Consider the following 25,525-nt stretch of genomic DNA (forward strand, 5'->3'; position numbering starts at 1 on the left):
GTCGTGGGGACAAGCAGGACGTAGGGAGGTTCTTCCACTGCCCAGGGATGAGGCCACAAACTTGGCAAAACATTGGTTTATGGTGTGAGTGTCTTAAAGACCACAAACTGGTATCCTTTTCGCTTGCTATCAGGTTTTCCACAGCACTCTGCAGAAAATTCGACCAGGAGGAGACGGTGTCCAGGCGGTTTACGAGTTGGTTGTTCCCACCAAACTCAAATGAAGAAGTTAACCTTGAAGGGCTTCTTTTTCGATGGAGTTTCAGGCAATTCGGTCTTGCAGCAGGGCTTCACCGGTCGTCCAGGAGTTGCAGCAGTCCTCTTCCTTCAGCTCGTCTTCGGTTTTTTGTTCCAGTGGTTGACTCTGCTTTCCAAGTCCCAGAGATCTGCTTTTAAACAGTTTTCCCCCATTCATTTCAGCCTGGCTGTCACTCACACAGCAGGGTGTCTGTCCTTGCCGGACAGCCACTGGCCAATCACGCCAGAGTGCATTCAGGTCTCCTAGGAGACTAAGCACAGGGAGTTTCGGGCACCTCCCTCAGATCCAGTCCATCCCAGACACTCAGGCGCCAGAAGAGGGCTTCAGCACTGAAGCTCGCCAAAGGCCAACGAACAAAGGGACCAAACCTGGTATGGCATGCAGAGAAAAACACAAGAAGGACCTTTCCTAAGAGAAATAGCAAAAAAAGATGACCGGAGTCTGTCCTTACAGTTAGGTCTGGGGCGACATATTGAAAAACATGGCTGACCCGATTTTTGCTATCGTTGTTAGCGGTTGGGAACAATCACGGTTGTTTGATCTAAACCACTTCCACCAGCCATTTAAAGTAGGAAAGGGTAACATTTGACTGTTACATGAGTGTTTTGACTCGGGGGAAGCTAGGCAACCCCTCCAGCACTCTATAGGAAGATAGTGTGTGCTGGGTCTGTACATTTAAAGAGACTAGTAAAGTCAATTTAACTGTACATGCTCTCGGAGACAGTTGTCAGTCCCAGAGAAGTTATTTAAACCTTGGGAAGTCTGAGAGACATCCCTGTGCCACTGCACTGAAGGTGCTGTGTGACACACAGAAAAAGATGATGCCTATGGAGTTGTCTTAAAACTCCATAACCAAAGAACACAAAAGTAAAACACATATCAAAATACATGGACGAGTGGGAAAAAAGGCTCACACTCTTCCCAGGTAAAAAAAATCAAATCCTAGAAATCCAGCAAAGTTGCTGGGGGTCTCAAAAGGTAAGGGAAATTAGCACATTCTTGAGAATTCTCCCTAACACATCCAGATATGGCAGAGTCAATGCAGGGAATGGCTGTCCAAGGCATCCAGTGAAGACATCGTGGCTATAAGAAAAGCTCAACCAGGGCAGCCAGAGAAGGCAGTGTGGCTACAGGGAAGGGCCATCCAAGACAGCCAGAAAAGCCAGCATTGGCACAGAGAGGGATCATCCAAAGCAGCCAGAGAAGACATTGTAGCTACAGGGAAGGGCAGTCCAAGGCAGTTGGAGAAGTCAGGGTGGCTACAATGAAGGGCCATCCAAGGCATCCAGAGAAGGCAGGGAGGCTACAGGGAAGGTCCATCCAAGGCAACCAGAGAAGGCAGGGTGGGTACTGGGAGGGGTCATCCAATACGGCCAGAGCCAACATGGTGGGTACAGGGAAGGGCAGTCCAAGGCATTCAGAGAAGGCAGGGTGGCTACAGGGAAGGTCCATCCAAGGCAGCCAGAGAAGACCTTGTGACTACAACGAAGGGCCATCCAAGGCATCCATAGAATGCAGGCTGGCAACAGGGAAGGGCCCTCCAAAGCAGCCAGAGAAGGCAGGTTGGCTACAGGGAGGTGCCATCCAAGGCAGCCAGTGTAGACAGTGTGACTACAATGAAAGGCCATCCAAGCCATCCAGAGAAGACTGGCTGGCTACAGGAAGGGCGATCCAAAACAGCCAGGGAAGGCAGCGTGGCTACAGGGAAGGGCCATCCAATGCATCCTGAGATGGCAGGCTGGTACAGGGAAGGGCAGTCCAAGACAGCCAGAGACAGCATGGTTGCTACAGGGAAGGTGTGGGGTACATTTAGGCCCTTGCAGGAATCCCCTTCAAACATGGCGCATATGTGTGGTCGAGCACTAAACACAGGAATGCTTCCAAAAGAAGTGCTCTACATTGTTTTATCTCCATTTGAAATCATCTAAAAAATGTCCTGCATGCAGAATGGCACCACATTTGCTGTTCTGTTTTCTGAAATACTAAAGCTGCACGCATTACCTCCAAGATGGCTTTGCAATTTTCTCTTGATTTCAATTTAAAACCCACACTGTCATGCTTTACTTCTTCTCAGTACTAAGAATTAAGGCAAAACATTCCCAGGAAAGCTGATGTACTAGGAAATTACGTGAAAGGCAAAGGGCCTCATTACACGGATGGCGGTAAGGGTTTACCGGTACTGGTATTTTACCGGTACCGGTAAATCCTCACCGCCTTACTACGAGGTCCCTTTGCGGGTTGGGGAATTTAACGCCTGCTTTTTGCAGGCATTAAAAACCAACCCGCAAAGGGACCAGGGAGCTAATTATGGTACGGCAGTTTGCGGTACCGTAATTAGCGCCTTCCCCATTCCCATAGAGCCAAATGGGGCAAAAATGGGAATGGGGAAGGGCAATGGTGGAAGGGGGAATTACCGCCCCGCCAACCTTGGAATAGGGCGGTAATTCCCCTTTCCACCAAGGCGGTGCCGGTATTTTACCGGCATGAACCATGGCGCTGATAGCACCATGGTTCACCGCCATCCGTGTAATGAGGCCCAAAGAATTTGGTTTTCCACTTAAACATGGCTATGTTTTCTTTTCTTTAGGCCATTGCGCACAAACTGCAGTAAATGAAAGAAATAACACAGTATTTCTTTTTCTCATGTCAATTTCAAAGCAATGCTTGGCAGTATATCTCTTTGTGTCCAGAAACTGACCATATTTGTAAAAGCAGTCCAGAAAGTTAATTAACAAGAAACTGTGTGCTGTAGAAACCGCAGTGGAAATATCAAAATGAACTGAAATAAACACACGTGTGAATTTGCTGTTCTGAAAATCAGGGAAAATATCATTTAAAGTTAAATGTCAAATGCTTCACTGGTGCTCGCACAAGACATATTATTGTCCCTGTGGGTGGGGGGACTGCAAAGTAATGTACATTATGCTCCCCTCCCACAAAGACTTCAAGCAGCCTGGCTGAAGCCCAGGAATTGCAGTCAAACCATTTTGGCAGGAAAGTTTGCCTCCCACTTTTTCATACCTACCAGTGAACGGATGCTGCCAGGACATGTGCTCTGTTCTTAGTGGGCTGAGGGAGTGAGAATTACTGGCTTTACCAGACTGGCCGGCAGGGCTGCCATCAAATACAAAGGAGGGGAGTGAAGCCCTGTGTTTCACCTAAAGGTGTGATTTCCTTCAAGCACCTTCTCCCAGGAGAGCCTTTGTGTAAGCTGAAGACAAGAGCAGACAATTTGGCCGTGGGATTGGGAGGACCGCCCACACAGTGACAAATGCCCTCGACAGACTTTAAAGAACTTTTTACATTAAGATGTTTCTCTCATTTCCCTGAATAAGCAGTAATGTGATATTATGACAGTTATCAAGTGATTTTTAGACACACAGAAAGAGGCTATGTGCGTCTCTTTAGCCCATGGTGAACTGGAATGACAGAAAAAAAGTATTTTGCTGTGAATCGTATATGGCACCGACATGAAACTTGGTGTAAATATGTGAAAATGGTAAGGGGCACATGTGTAGCCATTTAAATTTTAAATGGAGACGCATTTAAAGGAGACACATTTTAAAGATTATGTGTCTCCTAAAAATGGCAAAATTGTGCCAAAAAGCGATGCAACATCACACAGAGTTGGCATTTGGACTGTCTGATTCCCTGTGAAATATGGGATCTGCATATGTGCTTCTTATGATGGTGACTAGCATGGATTTGAAGTTTTGCTCCATAACTTATTTTTGTAAATAGTAACTTCTGGGAGACAAAGGAAGTCATAAAATCACACACACAAAATGATGTCAGTTCCTCTGAATCAATCAGCCTGGAGGGAGGTAGGGACACCAGTAGCTTGGCCTATCCCTGTAGGGGGGCAAGTCCATAGTACTTCCGCCAAGATTGTAAAATTCTCTGATGTCACTTTGCCTATATGAGCAGGAGACAGGGAAACACTAGGGACAAGCAACTGAAAACCAAATCCAGAGGCAGGGCCATCCAGATCCAGGCAGAACCACCCATCTAGATCCAGGCATACCAAATAATCCAGGGGAAAAAGAGGAGTGGCCGCTGATCCCTTTTAGGAGAATCCAGTGACCAGACCCTTTGCCCAGCTGACCCATCCCGCTGTCCACAGTGACCAGACCTTGCCCAGCTGTTCCCATCCAGTAGATCCCGCTGTCCAGAGACCTTGCTGGCTGTCTAAATTACCAAACTCAAGTGTATCTTGTAAGTACCAAACTCAAGTGTATCTTGTAAGTATCACATCTCCAAGTACCCAAAAACTGTATATTCTGTTGTTTTACCTTGCATCCTGTTCAAATCCTATAACAATTCCATAAAGATTCTAATAATTTCCCAAATTGCCAGTATCCTATGTTCACCCTTTCCCTAGAAGAATCTGTGTTAGTACATATCTGTTAGCGTATTTCTTTTATAATTATTTCAGTTATCTGTGTAAGTCCTTAGTACCATTTTGAGATAAATTAATTAATTCCCCTATAAGGAGGTACGTAGTGCAAGCTGGTTGAAATCTGAAATTAACCCCCTTGCGCACAGTGTCTCTCCTTAAGAATATAGTCATTAAAATATAGCATCAGTAGAACCTGTCATTGTGCAACCAAAATCAAATTTGCCAGTGTATTTTGCTTTTCTTTAAAATCTGATTTCCATTTCCCATAGAAAAACCCATGCTATCATCCTATAAAGTGTCATTCCTTCCCCTCAGTATCCTACCTGTTTTGTGCCTTTGTTCCTCATCCCAAAATCCAATTTCCGATTTTGATTGCTAAACTCATTTTCTCAGCTGTTTGCTAGTTTAAAGCCTGTGTGAAATAAGAAATTGCAATCCTGCCGCATGTGATTTCTGCTGCATTGTTTTCCTTCCCAAAATCGATGTTCTCACCTGTGTTCATGTTGCTTTACTACCCTGCTCAGTAGTCTGTAAGACAGACAGAGACAACATGTTGGCTACAGGAAAGGGCAGTCCAAGGCAGCCAGAGAAGACAGGGTGGCTACAATGAAGGGCCATCCAAGGCATCCAGAGAAGGCAGGGCAGCTACAGGGAAGGTCCATCCAAGGCAGCACGAGACGGTAGGATGGGTGCAGGTAGGAGTCATCAAGACAGCCAGAGACGACATGGTGGCTATAAGAAACAGTCGTCCAGGACAGTCAGTGAAGGCAGGGTGGCTTCAAGAAAGGGCCATTCAAGGCATCCTGCGAAGGCAGGCTGGCTAGAGGGAAGGGAAGTCCAAGACAGCCAGACATGACATGGTGGCTACCGGGAAGGGCAGTTCAAGACAGCTAGAGATGACATGGTAGCTACAGGGAAGGGAAGTCCAAGACATCCAGAGAAGGCAGGGTGTCTACAGGGGGTTACATGTGATTATAACAAATCAAAAAATAATGAATGAAATAATACCAAAAAAGAAAACATAGATGTTTTTTTTTTTAATTGGGGGCCCAAGCCCCTTGTTTCCCTCTGTTTTGAACCCCACATTGAACCACCCCCACACTTTATAACCCCTTACCCCAACCCCCATATATTTATTTTTCGTAATTATTTTCGGTGTTATTTAATTTGTTTTTATTTCTTCAATATAATCACTGCATACCGCTACAGGGAAGGGCCATCCAAGACAGCTAGAGAAGACATGGTGGCTACAAGTAAGGGCCATCCAAGGCAGCCAGAAAAGACATGGTGACTACAATGAAGGGTCATCTAAGGCATCCCAGAGAAGACATGGCAACTACAAGGAAGGGCCATCCAAGGCAGATGGAGAAGGCAGGATGGCTACAATAAAGGACCATCCAAGACAGCCAGAAAAGACATGGTGGCTACCGAGAAGGGCCATTGAAGGCATCCAGAGTAGACAGGGTGGCAACAGGGAAGGGCCATACAAGGCAGCCATAGAACACAGGGTGGCTCCATGGAAGGGCCATACAAGGCACCCATAGAACACAGGGCGGTTACATGGAAGGGCCATACAAGGCAGCCATAGAACACAGGGTGGCTACATGGATGGGCCATCTAAGGCAGCCAGAGAAGACATGGTAACTTCAAGGAAGAGCCATCCAAGGCATAAAGGGAAGGCAGGGTCGCTACAGGGAAGGTCCAGCTAATGCAGCCAGAGGAGAATTTAAATTAGATGGCTGTAATGGCATGCTACTAGTGAGATCACAAATTAATTTTGAGCACTCTAATTGTTTCCTTCACTGACACAAACACATATTTCTCTATGTGTCAACAGAAATGCACAGTTCACAAATGTTTTAAATTTTTGGGGAAACTGCACTAAATGCAGAATAAAGCCTGTATTTGTGGGCTTCAGAACAAGCTGCATTGAATGCATATCTCCAAATGTTAAAAAAGTGCAAAGGGAAAAAAAAGTGATCTTTATGTGTGAATGGGCTTCATTCCGAGTTTGGAGGTAAGTTCCATTCATTTCCGGCATGGTGCAAATAGCGTGTCTGAGCTGGCAATAGACCGCTAAAAGCGCCCTATTACGAGTTCACGGGCACAAGATTTGCGCCATGCCGGTAATGAACCTAGCGCCATGCCGCAAAAACTGCTGAAAAACCCTATACCGGCATGAATCGCACCGTAGTAAACACTACCGGCTTAGAGTAACACAGCATTAGCAGTGACCGTAAATAGCGATCACCGTTATTTACGGTCACCGTTAAATTGCGGAACCGGAAACAGCGTCATTGCACAGGAACTGGAAGGAGCACGGCGGCCATCTTTAAAAACACAATCCATTGCCATCCACACTAGACAGGACCCCTGACAAACTTTTGACACACTGGAAAGATCGCATCATCAAGGAGGAATGCCCAAAGCGCCAAAAAAGGGAGCTGCCCGCCTCCGGAAGGAGCGCTTCAGCCCTGATGAACTCCAAATAATGTTCACGGTGTCACGGCATGGTCGGCCACACCCCCCCTTTAAATCATGCCAAAACAAGTGAGACCCAGGCTAGTCCCAGGTGCGAGGCCGTAACCTATATGACACATACCACATGCCATTCCGTGAGGCACACAGGGCAGTTGATGTAAACAGTGTGCATGTGAGCCAGCACAGTACCTGGCCAACATGAGTGACACAGACATATGCATGCATTTACCACCCAAGCATAGAATAATGTGCCGTTCTCCACCCAAATGCCGATAACCCACTAGTATCTTATTGTGATATTGTAGCCATGTCCAAATGCTGGCTCTCAAATAATCACTCATGCCGTCCCTCTCTTCCACCCCCACAAGCAGCGAGCATGACAGCGAGGACCAGGCAAGCAACCGGCACAGCACCTCCAGGGGCCAAGGCAGGGGCCGCCGTCTACCTGCCAGCAGGAAAACAACTGGAGGCACACCACCGTCTCCAGCAAGGCCCATGGAGGGTGCACAACCCCCACCTCCACCCCTACCCCACCCTGCACTGGCAGCAGACACATGCCCTACACCGCGCTCTGAGGAGTCTAGTGTGGCTGGGAGATTGCAGCCACAGCCCCCCTCGATGTTGCTGACAGACCCTTATCCATATGCGGAGCAACTGAGGAGGACACATATGAGATCGTCCACACCCCTGATGCCCAAACCAACCCCCAGGTCTCATATAGTGACTCTGGTGAGAGTGACACACCTGGGTTTACGGGGCAAGGAGCAACACAGGGACCTGCCAGTCCTGTGGCCAGTTCCCTCAGTGAAGCGCCGGAAACACATGTGAGCCTGATTCCCAGCAGGCCAACAACATCAGCCATTGATGTAGAGTGGGCTCAGCAGCTCACAGGCCTGATCAATGACTTCATGCAAGACAATCGGCAGGCCAGGGAGGAGTGGCGGAATGAACTTAGGGCACTGGGCGAGGTCATTACGGACAGCACAAACCGGCTCTGTGAGGTCCTTGGCCGGATTGCAGATACTCTGGAGGCAGCACCCCCTGCACGACAGCCCCAGCAGGAGGACACACCTTCTTTGTACTCCTCCACCCAGACCAGTCCGCTCCGTCGGTCCCAACGTGTGATGTGCCGCCAGGACATGCCTCCCCCTGGCTTTGGGAGCGCACAGTGACAATTCTACCATCCACATGTGGCCTATGTGGTCCTTATGGGACTAGTGTGGGGTTGTTGTGGTGGGTGGGGGAGGGGGGTGAGGGTGTGTTTTGGAGTTGTGGTGGGATGAGGAGAGGGTTGAGGGTGTGTTTGGGAGTTGTGGTGGGAGGGGGTTGGGGATGAGGGTGTGTTTGGGAGTTGTGGTGGGAGAGGGAGGGGAGGAGGGTGGTGGAGGGTTTATTTTTCACATTTGAACCTTCAATTTCAATACACTGGTTGTTCATCTAAAAAAAACAGAGTGGACATTCATCATTGCGCATGTGTCATTTAATATTGCACAGTGCATAGTGTACATGTATCCCCACACCCAGGGCCCGATGTCCTGACATCCTCACACCCTCTGCTGACTTGTGTTTCAGAAAGATTGTCCAATCAATGCTTGCCGCACGGCACGTCCCTCCTGTGCATCGGCACCGTGATGCTGTCCTGCCCCTTCTTCCTCCTCCTCCCCTTCATCATCAGGTGGTAGCAGTTCCATGTCAGGGGGCAGGGGCACGTTCCGACATATGCACATATTGTGCAGCAATACACATGCCATGGTGATCTTGGACACCTTCTCATGGCTGTAGATGAGTGCCCCACCCGACCGGCTGAGGCAACAAAATTGTGCCTTCAACAGGCCAAAGATCTGCTCAATCACCACACGTGTACGGGTATGGGAATGTGTGTAGTCCTTCTTGTGCCTGTTCTGTGGGTTTCAGACAGGGGTCATGAGCCATGGCTTCAAGGGATAGCCACCATCACCTGCATGAAAGGGGAATGAAGGCAAGTGTTTGTACATTCATGGTGGACAACTGAACTAGTCTTAAGTGGCAGCAGGTGATTTCTGCCCATACACACATGTCCCTGGATGCATTGACCCCATTTCTGGCACCGCTATGTGTCCTGTGCAATGGAATGATGGAGGGGGTAGCATCTTCAAGATGGTTTATGGTGTGCACTCACATCTTGTTGCATGTGCATCATATATGCATGCAGCAGTCTTGGGGTAAAATCATTGATGTGCTGTGTTCTGTGAGATTTGGTAGTAGTGAGAGTTGGCTGTAGTCAGTAGCATATTCATCATTCTACACTGATCAGTACCATGGTGACTTGTAGCACTCCTATGGGTGTGCGGAACCAGTGACACGCTGTGGTATGCCTGTTAGGCTCACCTCAATGAACTCCCAGGGATGACTGTCCTGTGTGGTGATATGCTGGAGGCAGCGACATAGTGCATATGCAGTGCATAGTGCAGGAAGCCCTTACAATGTGTGAGGGCTGCAGATGAGTGGTGCATGTGTTGTTGAATGCGGCCTGGTTACCTGTTAGTCATGTAGTGTTAGGTGTCGGCCTTACTTCCTCACTGTGGGATTTGATAGTCATGTGCCGTTTCACTTGCTTTGGGGCACAGTGTTCGGTGAGGTGCACATCATGCACTGGCTTCAACATTTCCACCCAGGTGGAGTATGCATCTCCCCCCCTTCCTACCCAGGTGGAGTATGCAGCCACCCACCTCACAACCCCGATGCCCTGCCATGGCCCGGTCAGGAAACTCACCAAGCAGCTAGGCACATCATCCAGCATGTCGCTCCATATAGCGTGGTAGCATGGAGGTCTGCAGTACCAAAGAGTCATGAGTTGATCCTGGATATCGGGCACAGCAATGTGTGATGATCTTGCTGGTGTTACATATCATCTGCACGTTGATGGAGTGGTATTGCTTGTGGTTGCAATACGCCACCTCCATGGAATGCGGGACCACCAACTCCACATGGGTGCAGTTGAGTGCACCTATACAATTTGCATGCCTGCCAGTGCATGTAAGTAAACTTTTGTATCAAATATCTGCCGGGGAGTCCGTGCTAGCGATATGTAGTCCCTTTTGTGCTTGAGGAAGGCATCCAGCACTTGGGTCAGTTTCTGGGAACTTAAGGGTTGTGATATGCCATGCATGTGCCCCACTGTGTGCTGGTAGGTGCCTGTGGCAAGGAAGTGCAGGACAGACACTACCTTCAGTAGAGGGGGAATGGCGGTGCATATTTCTATGAGGCTCACTATGTTGTTGTGTGTCAGGTCCACTACGGTGGTGATGGTGTCACGGTCAAGCCAGTACAGGGTGTGGATCTGCTCAGGTGTTAGCTTGAAGGGGGTGGCTCTGATGCGAGGGATTGGGGGCTGCCGGCGTGGTAACGGTGGCTGCACTGTCATGATGCCTACCTCCAAGGAGCCAGGTCCAACCCAGCAACCCCAGAGGCAGGCATCATTCCCCCCAGGGAAGTGCCAGCGGGCCCAAGCTGGGGCCCTTTGGACACAGTCCTGGCGCCTTAGGCGCCAGGCTCATGTTGGACCCCTGTCCTGGCGCCTTAGGCGCCAGGCTCATAAAGCTAGACATGTGTTCAAGTGTTTTAATGTGCACTTACCTGGGGCAGACCATGCTGCTACATCCAGGCCCTCTTGAGGCCTGAATGGAACTACTTTACCTGTGGGACTACTTTCCACCTGGGTGAGGTCGGGGAAGGATACATACCTGATCGGTGGAAGGATACATACCTGGAACTTCTTCCAAAGCTATTTAAACCACGCCCGATCAGCAACTCACGCTTCGCGTTGTTCTGCTCCTCGCAGCTGGACGCTCACCGTGTCAGCTCCTGCATCTGGACTTCAGCCACGCCTGTCAGCATCCTGGGTCGCCTGCAAAGGGAGATAAGAGAGAATTGAAGATAAAGAAGACCTTACCTGCTAAAGCTGCATCACGGAGACATCACACCGACGATCTTGAAAGGGAAGACATCATTTTAAAAGCATTTCGCTTCGATCGCTGCAGCGCTGCATTTCACCCACCTTTCCTGGGCGCCACCATCTTCAGCAGCGATCATCCAGATCTGCAACCACTTCTCCGAGCCTAGAGAGAAAAAGACAAGAAAACAAGGTGAGAGAAGGAAGGGAATAGGAAAGGCTCAGTTTCCTTCTAAGACTTACCTGTTGGGTCATTACCATTTCATTTCGGGTCCTGCCGCTTCCTGGCATTCCGGACCCCGGCCCCTATGGGGAAAAAAGACAAAGACATTGAATGAGCGAATGCAAGACATTACCTGAATGCTCATCCAGAACTTACCTGTCATTTACTGGAACTGCAAGTTTAATTTCGGGTCGGCGCCATATCTCCAGCATTCGGAACCCCGGCCCCTAAGGGGAAAAAGACATAAGCATTAGCGCTTGCTGCAATAAGACAATGAACATTATTATTAAGCTTGAACTTTTGAACTTGCAACAGAACTCTTACAGCGCCTCACCTGAATAGTCAAGCTTATTTTGAACTCCCATCAAACCTCAATCCAGTGAAGTAACTGGGTTTCAACGCGCCCCTGCATCAGAAGCAGGATGGAGAACTCATCCTTCCAGACCCTAAGGTGAGACTTCACGGGGAATCGTGGAAGGGTATCGTGGAGGATTGGAAGGGAGTGGGAGGCTTGAGCATTATTCCGTCAGTAGGTAATACTCCCTTTTCACGCACAGGGGAATATTCCTGCGAGCCAGAAAAGCCAGATTAGAGGGGCCCTTCCTGTCCATCTTCAGAGTCCTGCGCTTCACCATTGAAGAAGCATCAGCACTCAAAGCCAGACCTGCGCCTCCGTGGGAATCAGGCGAGCGTGACAGAACGCGAAGACTACCCACAATTTCCCACCCGGGCGCTATGGAGACTTCCGAGACAGATCAGCTGGCCCAGCTTTTGTGGGAATTACGGGCAGAAGTGCACTCAGCCCGCCAGGAGACTGACGCTCTCAAAAGAGAACTGATCCTATCAAAGGAAAGAACAGATGACTTGGCCAAAAGGTTATTGCAGGCCCAGGCAGGGCACACTCCTTTACCTAATTCCGGAGGTACTTCCACATCAATGGGTTTGAATAACCTGGTACAAATCAATCTACCTGGACACATGCCTTTGGCCCCGCCTGAACGTTTTGCGGGGGTTCCCAAGAAATATGCCGTCTTTATGAACCAATGTCGTTTACACTTTCTATGCAGACCTGGGGCCTTCCCTAACGACCAGACCAAGGTAGCCTTTATACTATCTTACCTCAGTGGCAGTGCTGCCGATTGGTCTATTCCATTGGTAAATCAGGATGATCCCATTCTCCAGGATTTTCAGGGCTTCCAGGCCAGCATGGAAAGATTGTTTGCTCGACACTCTCAAGGACAGGCCCTTGATAACGAACTGCTATCCTTACGACAAGGTAATCAGGATCTCCTGTCCTACGTTGCCACCTTTAATAGACTGGTTGTGGAAACTGGATGGCCAGAAAACAAAAGGATCACATTGTTTCATCGAGGCCTGCGCGGAGAGCTTAAGGATGTTCTAGCTCAGATTGTAAATCTACCCCAGGTCTGCGCAGACTACATAGACTTGGTGGTTCAACTTGATCACAGACTTCAAAATAGAAAAGCAGATCGGTTCAAGTACGAAACCCGAGTACCGATCAAAACCCACGCTAGCTCCAAGAGTACCGATGTATCCGAACCTATGCAAATCGGCGGTGTTAAAGGACCATTAACGTAGAAGGAACGAGAGAGAAGGCGGCAAATGCAACTTTGTCTGTATTGCGGGACTTCCGGTCACTTTCTTCGAAATTGTCCAGTCAAACCACCTAAGAAGGTGGTTGGAGCCACTGATAATGATTTATTGACACCTGATTCGGGAAACGACCTAGCCCGACAAGCATAGGGGTCCGCTTGCCGAGCTTGAAAACAAACTCTTTGACCTCGCATTTTGTCATGCCAATGGTGCTCGTGGACCCAAAACAGCCTCAGCAGTTGCATGCTATAAAAGCGTACATCGACAGCGGAGCTATTGGAAATTACATAGACCGTGAATTGGCTTCCAGGATTAAGCTCCCTCTCCGCCCGAAAGTAACCCAAGATGTCATTACTACAGTAGATGGAACCGAAATAGCCTCAGGGCCTGTAACGCATTCCACTGTTGAAGTGACACTGGTGGGTCAGGATGGACATCGGGAAGCAATCGTGTTTGATGTGATCAAGGCCCCACAATTTCAAGTAATCCTTGGAATTCCTTGGTTAGAAACACATAATCCCAGAATTGACTGGCGAGCAAAGAAGATAAGTTTTCCTGATTGTGAATCAACTTGTTATCCAAGAAATCCAGCTATGGGTCTAGCCTCAGCAACTTCCACCCCTGTAGAGCTACCGTCAGAATACCAAGAATTCCAAGACGTTTTTCAGAAGGAACAGGCTAACACGTTACCTCCCCATCGGTCTTATGATTGCCAAATCGATCTGGTACCCAATGCTCAACTACCTTGTAGTAGGATTTATGCTCTTACGGAACCTGAGAACCTGCATTTGCGTCAGTATTTAGATCAGTACCTCGCCAATGGTTTTATTCGCCCGTCTAAGTCTCCTGTCTCCTCAGCTCTGTTCTTCGTGCCGAAAAAAGAGGGCGACCTTAGAACATGTATAGACTATCGCGCCCTAAATCAAATAACGATTAAGAATCGTTATCCTCTGCCCCTGATCCCTGAGCTTATCAACCAGGTGAAAGACGCTTGTGTGTACACCAAGTTAGATCTCCGAGGAGCTTATCACCTGGTGCGTATAAAAGAAGGCGACGAATGGAAGACTGCATTTTGCACCAAATTTGGGCTCTTCGAATATCAGGTGATGCCCTTCGGGTTGTGCAATGCACCTGCCGCCTTTCAGTACTTTATGAATGATGTTCTTCGGGAACTTATCGATGTCTGTGTCATTGTTTATATTGACGACATCCTGGTGTACTCTTCTTCAGAATCCGATCACAGAAAACATGTTAGGGCAGTTCTTGAGAAATTGCGCCAGCACAGACTATTTGCAAAGCTCGAAAAATGCGTTTTTCATACCACAGAAGTTGAGTTTCTCGGATTCATCCTGACACCTCAAGGAGTCCGAATGGACTCGCGAAAGGTGGATGCCATCCTCAAATGGCCATCTCCTAGCTCGGTGAAGGGAGTTCAGAGCATGCTCGGCTTCGCCAATTTTTATCGAAGATTCATCCCGGAATTTTCCCGAACATTCCAACCCATCACAGCTCTCCTAAAGAAAAACAAACGCTTTGAATGGACTCTTGAGGCCGAAATAGCCTTTCAGGACCTGAAAACCAAATTCACCTCTGCACCTGTATTGAAGCACCCACACCCAGATCTCCCTTACATTGTGGAAACCGACGCATCCAGTTCGGCCATGGGAGCTGTCCTGTCGCAAAGAGACCCAGAAACTAACCAACTACACCCTGTGGCCTTTTGGTCCAGGAAATTTTCTCCTCCTGAAATCAACTACGCAATTACCGACAAAGAGTTACTGGCTATTAAATCTGCTTTCAAGGCTTGGCGTCACTACCTTCTCGGGGCAAGACACACCATCACCGTAATTACGGACCACAGAAATTTACAGTATTTAAAGACGGCTAAAGCTCAATCTTCACGACAACTCTGATGGGCTCTATTCTTTGCGGAATTTGATTTTGTAATTACCTATCACCCTGGCTGCAAGAATGGTAAAGCGGACGCCTTATCCCGGATTGGCATGGAAGAACCCAATTTGAGTTTAGAACCTGTGCCAATCATACCTGAACAAAGAATCTTAGGCCTAAATTCATTGCAAACTATTGAGGACATCCAAACGCAAGTAAAACAACTTCTAGACTCTTCAGCCTTACTGGAATGGAGTCAAAAGGGTCCTCATTACACCGTTAAGGATGATTTACCCTACTTCCAGGAGCGGTTGTTTCTGCCAAGTAAAGAATTGCAAGAACTTGTTATTGCCCATCATCATGAATCATTAATGGAAGGACACCCTGGTATCGCTAAAACGGAGGAAAAAATCAAACGCCACTTCTGGTGGCCTTCTTGGAGAAAAGAAATAAAGTCTTTTGTTTTGTCTTGCGGAATTTGCGCCCAAAACAAGGGTCAAAAGAAAAGGCCAGCCGGCCTACTTCAACCCTTGGATATTCCACCGGCACCATGGCACACCTTGTCAATGGACTTTATAACTGATCTGCCTCCTTGTGCTGGTTACAACACTATCCTTGTAATTGTGGATCTATTCTCCAAAATGGCCCACTTTATCCCTTTAAAAGGTTTGCCTTCAGCTTCCACCTTGGCCAAGGAATTTCTGGAGAATATAGTTGGCATACATGGTTTCCCTTCCATATTAGTCTCGGATCGTGGAAGTCAATTTATCTCCCATTTTTGGAAGAAGTGTTGCCAACTAGCACAAATAGATGTGCGGTTATCCACCAGCCACCACCCCCAGACCGACAGACAAACCGAGAGAACCAACTAGACTCTCGAGCAATATTTTCGGTGCATGTTACACCAATCCGAGTTAAATTGGAAAAACATCCTTTGGATCGCAGAATATGCATACAACAATTCAGTGCATTCTGGAACCGGACAAACTCCTTTTTATACTTTGTATGGTCACCATCCTCGGACCTATGACCTAGATCAACCTCTGACCCTGGAAATGCCCGCAGTAAATCATCTGCATTCCACAATAACCCGAGCCTTCAAAGAAGCTGTAACTCATTTACAGCAAGCCAAGAAAAAGTATAAAGAAAACGCTGATTTGCACCGAAGTAAAACTCCTCCTTACCAAGTAGGAGACCAGGTATGGCTAGCAACGAAACATTTACCCCTCAAGGGCCCGCGAACCTTCAATCCCAGATTCATAGGACCTTATCCCATCAAGGCTATAATCAATCCTGTGGCTTTAAACTGGATTTACCGTCCAACATGCGTATTCATCCAGTTTTTCATGCATCACTTTTGAAGCCAGTACAACCAGGGACCCGACTGTCCAAGCCTCCAGACCCAGTTCAAATTGAAAGGGAATTGGAATTCGAAGTTAAAGACATTTTAGACTCCAAGGTGTTAAGGTCGAAACTCTTCTATCTTGTTGACTGGAAGGGATTGGACCTCAGGAGAGATTGTGGGAGCCTAGTAACCATGTTCACACACCTCGATTAATACAGAGGTTCCACCGGAGATTTCCGAACAAGCCAAAACCCCCGGAGGGAACAACCTTGGGAGGGGCCTTGAGGGGGGGTACTGTCATGATGCCTACCTCCAAGGAGCCAGGTCCAACCCAGCAACCCCAGAGGCAGGCATCATTCCCCCCAGGGAAGTGCCAGCGGGCCCAAGCTGGGGCCCTTTGGACACAGTCCTGGCGCCTTAGGCGCCAGGCTCATGTTGGACCCCTGTCCTGGCGCCTTAGGCGCCAGGCTCATAAAGCTAGACATGTGTTCAAGTATTTTAATGTGCACTTACCTGGGGCAGACCATGCTGCTACATCCAGGCCCTCTTGAGGCCTGAATGGAACTACTTTACCTGTGGGACTACTTTCCATCTGGGTGTGGTCGGGGAAGGATACATACCTGATCGGTGGAAGGATACATACCTGGAACTTCTTCCAAAGCTATTTAAACCACGCCCGATCAGCAACTCACGCTTCGCGTTGTTCTGCTCCTCGCAGCTGGACGCTCACTGTGTCAGCTCCTCCATCTGGACTTCAGCCACGCCTGTCAGCATCCTGGGTCGCCTGCAAAGGGAGATAAGAGAGAATTGAAGATAATGAAGACCTTACCTGATAAAGCTGCATCACGGAGACATCACACCGACGATCCTGAAAGGGAAGACATCATTTTAAAAGCATTTTGCTTCGATCGCTGCAGCGCTGCATTTCACTCACCTTTCCTGGGCGCCACCATCTTCAGCAGCGATCATCCGGATCCGCACCCACTTCCCAGAGCCTAGAGAGAAAAAGACAAGAAAACAAGGTGAGAGAAGGAAGGGAATAGGAAAGGCTCAGTTTCCTTCTAAGACTTACCTGTTGGGTCATTCCCATTTCATTTCGGGTCCTGCCGCTTCCTGGCATTCCGGACCCCGGCCCCTATGGGGAAAAAAGACAAAGACATTGAATGAGCGAATGCAAGACATTACCTGAATGCTCATCCAGAACTTACCTGTCATTTACTGGAACTGCACGTTTCACTTCGGGTCGGCGCCATATCTCCGGCATTCGGAACCCCGGCCCCTAAGGGGAAAAAGACATAAGCATTAGCGCTTGCTGCAATAAGACAATGAACATTATTATTAAGCTTGAACTTTTGAACTTGCAACAGAACTCTTACAGCGCCTCACCTGAATAGTCAAGCTTATTTTGAACTCCCATCAAACCTCAATCCAGTGAAGTAACTGGGTTTCAACGCGCCTCTGCATCAGAAGCTGGATGGAGAACTCATCCTTCCAGACCCTAAGGTGAGACTTCACGGGGAATCGTGGAAGGGTATTGTGGAGGGTTGGAAGGGAGTGGGAGGCTTGAGCATTATTCCGTCAGTAGGTAATACTCCCTTTTCACGCACAGGGGAATATTCCTGCGAGCCAGAAAAGCCAGAGTAGAAGGGCCCTTCCTGTCCATCTTCAGAGTCCTGCGCTTCACCATTGAAGAAGCATCAGCACTCGAAGCCAGACCTGCGCCTCCGTGGGAATCAGGTGAGCGTGACATGCACTGATGGGGCATGCTGGGCCTGTCTCACTCTCCTTCTCCACCTGTGTCTCCTCTGTGGTGGGGCCTGTTGTTGTTGTTGTTGTTGAGGCCTTCCAAGCAGGGCCTTCAGCTCCAGTAATGCTACCACTATTGGTATCATCTTGGTGTGTGAGGGGATGTGGTGTGTGGGTGTGCTCCTTTTGTACTGGCCCTGACTCCATTGCCTCCACCTGTGCTGATTGTGTGCACCCGTGGAACAAGTAAACACTGCTCAGGGTTCTTAACACCTTCTTAGAGATTCCGGTATTTACTCTATGCCGGTAAGGTCTTTTTTGGCCTTCAGGAGGCCGTTATTTGCATGTCCGCATTACTTGGGATCAGCTCCGGTTTACGGCATGCCGCTAATGTCGGCTTGGTGTGTCGCGCACGCACGCCCTGACTGCTATTTACAGCATCGTACTTTACAGAGCCATAAATAGCAGTCTGGTTGGTCAGAATAGCCCGTAGCGGTAAGCGATGCCGGTAATCCCTTACCAGCATCGTTTTTCCCTTACCTCCAACCTCGGAATGACCCCCCATATCAGCTAATTTCAGGAAAGCGGCAGAGGTGTAACGCAGATGTCACAAGTGTAACCCAAACTACTCTCAGGGACAAACGGTCAACCTAATAGCCTGACCATCGACTGAAGCCCAGAAAAAAGTTGTGTTTTATTATATTTTAGTACACCGCCATTCATTTGAACCCCACTTTTTTGGGGAAAAATATTCAGGGGTGCATTTTTTTTAGAGAGCATCGTATGTGATGCTTACGCCCCAAGAGCCATGTTGTTGCTGATAGTTGGCATTTGCCAAGATGGCATTTATTTTCATGTCAAAAATATAGTTTTTGTGTTTCTTATGGCGTTAGTACACCTTAGTACCCACCACTGGTGTAGATGGAGTGTCCCGCACATGTATCTAACCTATATATATTTATTTCCGTATTTTTTTATTTTTATTTGGAGATTCCAGTCTGATGCCTTATTGATCGGCTCACTTTCAAACACTGATTCTAAAACCGCCATCTGTTGACACCAGTAAACCTTAACTTAGCATATTTGCAGCTCAACTGAGCATAGTAGGCAAAATATCTAGCACTTGGGAACTCATGAAGAAGAGGATTTGACAAGCGGGCAGCTTTTTGAAAAAAGTGACATCTTGGCAAACGGGTCATATATGGCGCATCTAATGCTCATTCAGGCATCTCATTCTGCCAAGCCCCTGGCACATTGATTATACCCATAGTGCCTACAGGGCATAGGTTATAGTGCAGATCTGCAGTCCCTGATTTGACCAACCCACGAATGGCCTCATTTAAGGCCTGTACTTTGATTGCAGAAAAATTGGAAGATGAAATACAAAACTTTAAATGAAGACTCTTCATTCAATTAATGTAGTTATGCAGCTGTGTATGCTTACTAAATTGTTGCATGCTCAACCTTTAGCATTATTGTTTTGCAGCAGAAACTTTAACATTTGGAAGAAACCATACAGAACCTTTAATGACCAAAAACTGTAAAAAGCATTTTGCTCTGCACCTGCGGCTGGTTGTGAATGTTTTGCAAGAGCCAACTCTTCAGGCACCACATCCCTGTAGACTCACATCAGATATAGACTATATAAGCAGCATTATCTCCAGTGCAGGTGGAGAGGGTTCCTGGGGCCCAGGCATTATGGAGGACGAATTCATCCTTTATTGATATTCCATGATTATATTCATTGTACAAGTCCTGTTTTCTCCAGGCTGACTACATTTGACCAGGTGTGTTTGTACTGCTGCAGAAACCTGTCCCTTCTCGTCTCCCGGAAGTCTGTGCAGAGGTCAGCTGTCCCCCTTCCCACCCCTACGGCCGCTTCCTCCATTTCATGAAGCTCTGGCAGAGTTTGGGATTCTGTACCCCAGCATTGCCACCTGGTTCCTGGAGACTAACCTTAGGAGTGTTCACTTCTCACAGGTGAGTAGCACTGCTACAGCAAGCGAGATTGGCCTATTTGATATTTTCTTCAGTTTTGTGTTTCATTATTGAAATATTGCTCCTAACATTTACCAGAATAACAACTACTTAAAGCTCATGGCAGACTATAGCCCCTGAATGTTGCATATTGGTGGCATGGGAGAGGGTCAGTGGCAATACTGGTTTGCTTTCCTCTGACAATCTAAGGAGTATGAACCTATCTTGTAAAATCAACAACTTCCATCAGAGCCTCTGCTATCCTTACGCACTGATAACACCAGCTACCCACCCGCCCACCCCCTAGATTACACCTTTTGCCCTTTCCCCATATTCATTGCCTTATCCGATCTATTATTAAGCACACACCTTTAGTCCTTTTGCCAGCCTCATTCTTTCCTCCACTTTTTTCTGTTTTTGCACAGTCCCTTCCCTGGGCTAGAACTATTATTTCTTTGTACTTTCCACCTTATCCTTCCTTTTATGCTGACACCAAAAGAGGGCCTTCCCAATGCATTCCTTTCCACTGCTCAATGTTGACCCCTTTTCTCCTCAGAGCCTTAGGGCACCCTCCACATTTTAACATGTGGCCTGGCATTTTCTCTTTCCCTTTCCATGTCATGTGAGCCTGGCTGCATTTTTGCAAAAAAACTCATTCTCTATTCACTCCTTCTCTGCCGCCATGTTTTATGTTGGCTGCATTCCTGGCTTCCTTTTATGTTCACACTAGCAACAAGAGTCCGGGTACCTATCCTCTTATCTGATCTCCACACCCACCCCCACACTCGAGACATCTGTACCAGTCCAGATGCAGTTTAAATCCCCTATTTCACTGCAGCCCAACACTGAAGCAAGGCATTTTCTGCACACTCTCCTCCATAATCTCCTTGTTTCTTTTGAATGGGTGTCTGCAGTGCCTGAACATATGCAAATGGCTAAACTGCGGCAATGGGTGGAGCCTCTATTCTGGTCTACAGAGAACCTCATACGATGGAACTACCAAGATCTGCCCTAGATTTATTTATGCTCCTAAAATTCAAAGGTATATGCTTATTTTAGTTAAGATCATGTCAAGGTTTAGCCTCTTGGAAACACATCACCCCTTTGATATCCTGCATTCAGGACTCCATGGCAGTCTAGTGCAACACTGAAATGCGTACCGAGGCCTGACGCGTGGGCATGGTCTCCACCTGACCCACTCTCCATCATGCCAGAATGACTAGCAACTCACAGGTCAGGTTCAAAGACTTCATACATGCCCCTACCCATCATATGTATCTGGGATAGGCAATGCCTCCTTGCTCTCCAGGCCCCATGATCCTTTGCATTATTGCTCAGATATCAGTCACATGTGAACAGTAATCACTGGGCCAGCTGAAATAATCTAGGACGCGGTCTCCAGTTTGCAAAAAACTGTTATCAGCCATCAACGGCATCACAGTATAACTTGTTCCCCCTGTGGAGGTGGGGTTTCAAACACGATCACAGTGCTCCCATCATTCTGTTCTTTCTTTGTCCGACCATCACTGCTACAGCCCTTCGCGGGATCGGGTACCCTGGTCCAGACATGACTGAGACCTCACATTCCCTAGGAGTCATCTGTCCCCAAAGGTCTGACACTGAACAGGAGCGGTAGGATGATAACTGTATCCTGCACACCTTTCTAACCAGCCTACTCACTCATTAGCTCAACCACCTACTCAAATATATGTCATAAGGATAGAATGGCAATTTCACACTTTTTGTTCCAACGGACACACTTTACACTATTGTGTGTCTCAGGACACTTTACACTATGGTGTGTCTCAGGAGGATACCTCAGGGGCAACGTGCTCGCCTTGGAAACAAGACGACACGGAGAAGCACAGGTTTGATCCCCGAGTCCACGCTTAGAAACCTCTGGGTATTAAGTGTGTTTTAAATAACCAATCATATCAAATCATATTGATAACCACTGGTAGTTTGGCAAATGTTCTAATTCCCTACTATCTGATTGCTTGTGGCTTGTTGGTAATTTATTTGGTTGCTCTGGGCAAATTGGTAATTTTCTTTGGTTGCTACCGTCCTATTTCTTTGCACTGTTCCACATTCCCAGCCTATTGGTATTTGATATGATTCCTAGTGATAGGACCGCTTTTAGATCAAATTTCACCCCACGAGGGAAGCTTCCTTGGGTGCCCCCAGCCCTCTTGCTCAGCAAGGTTGTTTCTGAGCCCCATGAACTACTTGGTGCTGGCATTTATTCTCTATTTTGACATGTGACCTGATATTTGGCTCTGGACCGATGGCTGCCATTTTGAATTGATGCACCTGCATCATGGTTTGAACGTTGGGTCACACAAGGACAGCAGCAGCAAAAGATAAGGGAGCAGGCAGGCTCCGAGAGGCTGCCTCAGAACAAAACTGCAGTCCATAGAAGCAGACCACAAAGCCCTATGCGAAGTTTGGCGGGTGCCATGACATGAAAGTATGGGGTGCCTCTGCAAAGCAGGGTGCGGGCCGCTGATATTCCCTCCACCCAGAGAAATAGATGCAGCCCCTAGGCCAATTGCGGGGCCATGAATAGTGGGAGCTCCCCTATCCTGCTGCGGCAGCTGGAATGTCAGTTATGCCCCTGCCTGTGGGTTTAACCCTAAAATCAAGCTACTGTTGGCAGCAGTAGGATTGCACAGTCACTGTGAAGCACCTGCTAGTTGACCTACATTACTCACAATATCTAGGCAGTATCACCTTATACATGACTTTGCCAGCCAAAGACCAGAGGTCCTTGGAGATTCCAAAAATACATTATACAAATTATATCTTTATTTGCTTTCTCCTTCATTTCAAATAGACTATTACAATCTATTGTTGTTTTGGACCATTTTAACAATAATGCGTTAAAATGGTGCATTTTAAAATGCACTTTCGGTGAAAAATTTGATAAAAAGCCACACAGTTTGCAATTGATTGAGTAGAGTAGCGTATGTGAGAAAGAAAAATGTCAGGCACCAACAATGCACCCACAAGAACATTTGCTAGTGCCTTTGCCAACAATATACGCCAATAAAATGAATAATTTCTTGTTGGCTGTTCCCATACATGTCATTGCTGGCTGCACCACTATATGCTAGTATTCCCGTAAAAGAACATAATCATGTTTTTTTTTGCCTCTAATGCCAATGATGATAGTATATGAAACATGTCCATGCTGGCTCTGCAAACATATGCCAGTCTCCCCATTTAATTACATGCCCCTGCTGTATTTGCCATTAGAAATGCCATGCCACAGTAAGAAAACATGTCCAGGTTTGCAGCACCAACGTACGCCAGTATGGCCACATAGGAACCCTCATCATGTTGGCTTTACCCTTGATGCTAGTAAAAAATGGCATACCATAGTAAGAAAACATGTCCAGACAGGCTGTACCAATGTGGGTCAGTATGGTAACACTCATCATGTTTGCTTTACCCTTCATGCCAATAAAACGTCCCACGCCACAGTAACAAAAAAAGTCCGGACTGGTTCACCTTGCACCAATGTAACCCCTCCCAGGATCCATCCCCAAATCAGATGCCAGTTCCCCGGCCTTTAACACATTTAAGCCCATCCAGTCACATAGCATGCACTCTCTCATTCATGCACACTCATGCAACATACACTCGCATTCACCCACATATGCATGCAATCACATACACTCGCTGGTCTACATGCACTCCCACACAACATCCACTCTCATTCATATGCACACCCAAATACCATATGCTCTTTCAGTGAAACGCAAACCCTCTGACACACACCGTCGCTTGTGCGGATACACCTGCAGCCCACGCATGGACACAACATGCTGCTCAGCCTCACACCATCTCATGCTCCCACTGTGGCACTCCAACTCCTGCGCAGCATACAACAGGGATCAGGGAGAGCTTCTTGCACATGCACAGTGGAGCTGGAGCACCTCCATCATGCCACCCCACGGTCTCTGGATGTGCATGGAGGTGTATTAGTGCATCCTTGCACATTCAGCCGTGAAATACACCAGCCTGAATCCCCAATGCGATATGCAAGTCTGGGAAAGCAAAATTCCCCCTGACCTGCATGGCCCATTAGGGATGCATCCTGCACTGCTGAAGTGTCAGTTAAATCCAGCTCAGTAGTGTAACTTCGGCTACTTCGTGCAGCTACAGGAGCGGTCCGGGGTTGGCTTCGCTTCTCCATGAGGTGTCCATGAAGTCGGCAGCTCATCACACATAATGGACGAGCAGCCCCTGGTTTTCCACGCTTTGATCTAAAGGCGGCCTGACAATCTGCAACAGGTACACAACCTAATTTGCTATCTTATTTCCATACTAACTTCATGCTCCATTTATGACCATTCACAATAGAAAGAAAGGGAAAGGTTCAAACGAAATAGCACCCTTCCCAGATCTTTCATCACATGTGGTTAGTGGCACCAATAAGCTTAATCAAAATCTCAATAGATATTAGGTGTTAACAGAACACACATAAATGCCAAAACTGTAAAGGAACACATTTGGTCCAAACCCTTTCTAATCTACACTGTCACAATCTAACACATTCTGCCATATTACCAACTGGCAACCTACTTCCATGTCTCTGCAGAGAGCTTGGCAGCATTCATTCACAAGGAGAAAGGTTAAGTAGTGCACATTCTCTACTAGTTACCAGGGCAAAGGGTAAATAGTGTACAGTTTGGTATTATTTACCAGGACGCAAATGATGAACTCTGAGAGGGTTATAGTGGGGAGCTACGCAGAGGTACCCATTGTCCTGCTAAAATGTGAAGTTTACTGATAATTTACCACGTCACACAATAGAGTGTGCAGTATCTCTGTTATGTAGCAGAATGAAGAAAAAAAAAAAAGTGCAACATTTACCAGGGTGTTGGGTTAATAGTGCACATTCCCTACTATTTACCAGGGAAAAAGTGTACATTCTCTGCTATCTACATGAGTGAACGGTAAATAGAGTGCTTTTGGTATTATTTACCAGGACACTATGGAAGCAGCTCTGAGCGGGTCTTAGGGGGGAGCTAGGCAGTGGTACCCATTTACTGCTAAATAGTGACGTTTTCCAACAATTTATCAGATCAAAGGGTAAAAAGTGCAGAATTGCTACTATTTACTAAGGTGTTGTGTAAATAGTACATGTTCCCTACTATTTACCAGGGTGAAAGGTAATTAGTGTGCATTCTCAACTATTTACAAGAGTAAAGGTCAAATACTGCACCACCATGGACCCATGGTACCCATTTCCTGCTAAATAGTGAAGTTTTCCAATAATTTACCAGGACAAAGGATATAGTGCAGTATCTCTACTATTTACCAGATCAAACGGTAAAAAGTGCAGAATTGCTACTATTTACTAGGGTGTTGCATACATCTTTCACATTCCCTACTATTTACCAGGACAAAGTGTAAACAGTGCACATTCTGTGCTATTTAACAGGACGAAGGGTAAATAGTGCACATCCTCTACTATTTACCACACCGTCATGGAAATAGCCACGAGAGAGTCTTAGAAAGGAGCTAGGCAAGATTCCCCACTGTCCTAATAAATAGTGAAGGGTTCCTATAATTTACCTGGACGGAGGATAAACAGTGCAGCACCCCTACGATTTACCAGAATAAAGGGTACCAAGTGCAGAATGTCGACTATTT

The sequence above is a fragment of the Ambystoma mexicanum genome, chromosome 3p (genome assembly GCF_040938575.1).
Source record: "Ambystoma mexicanum isolate Mex_15411 chromosome 3p, UKY_AmexF1_1, whole genome shotgun sequence".
Taxonomy (NCBI): Eukaryota; Metazoa; Chordata; class Amphibia; order Caudata; family Ambystomatidae; genus Ambystoma; species Ambystoma mexicanum.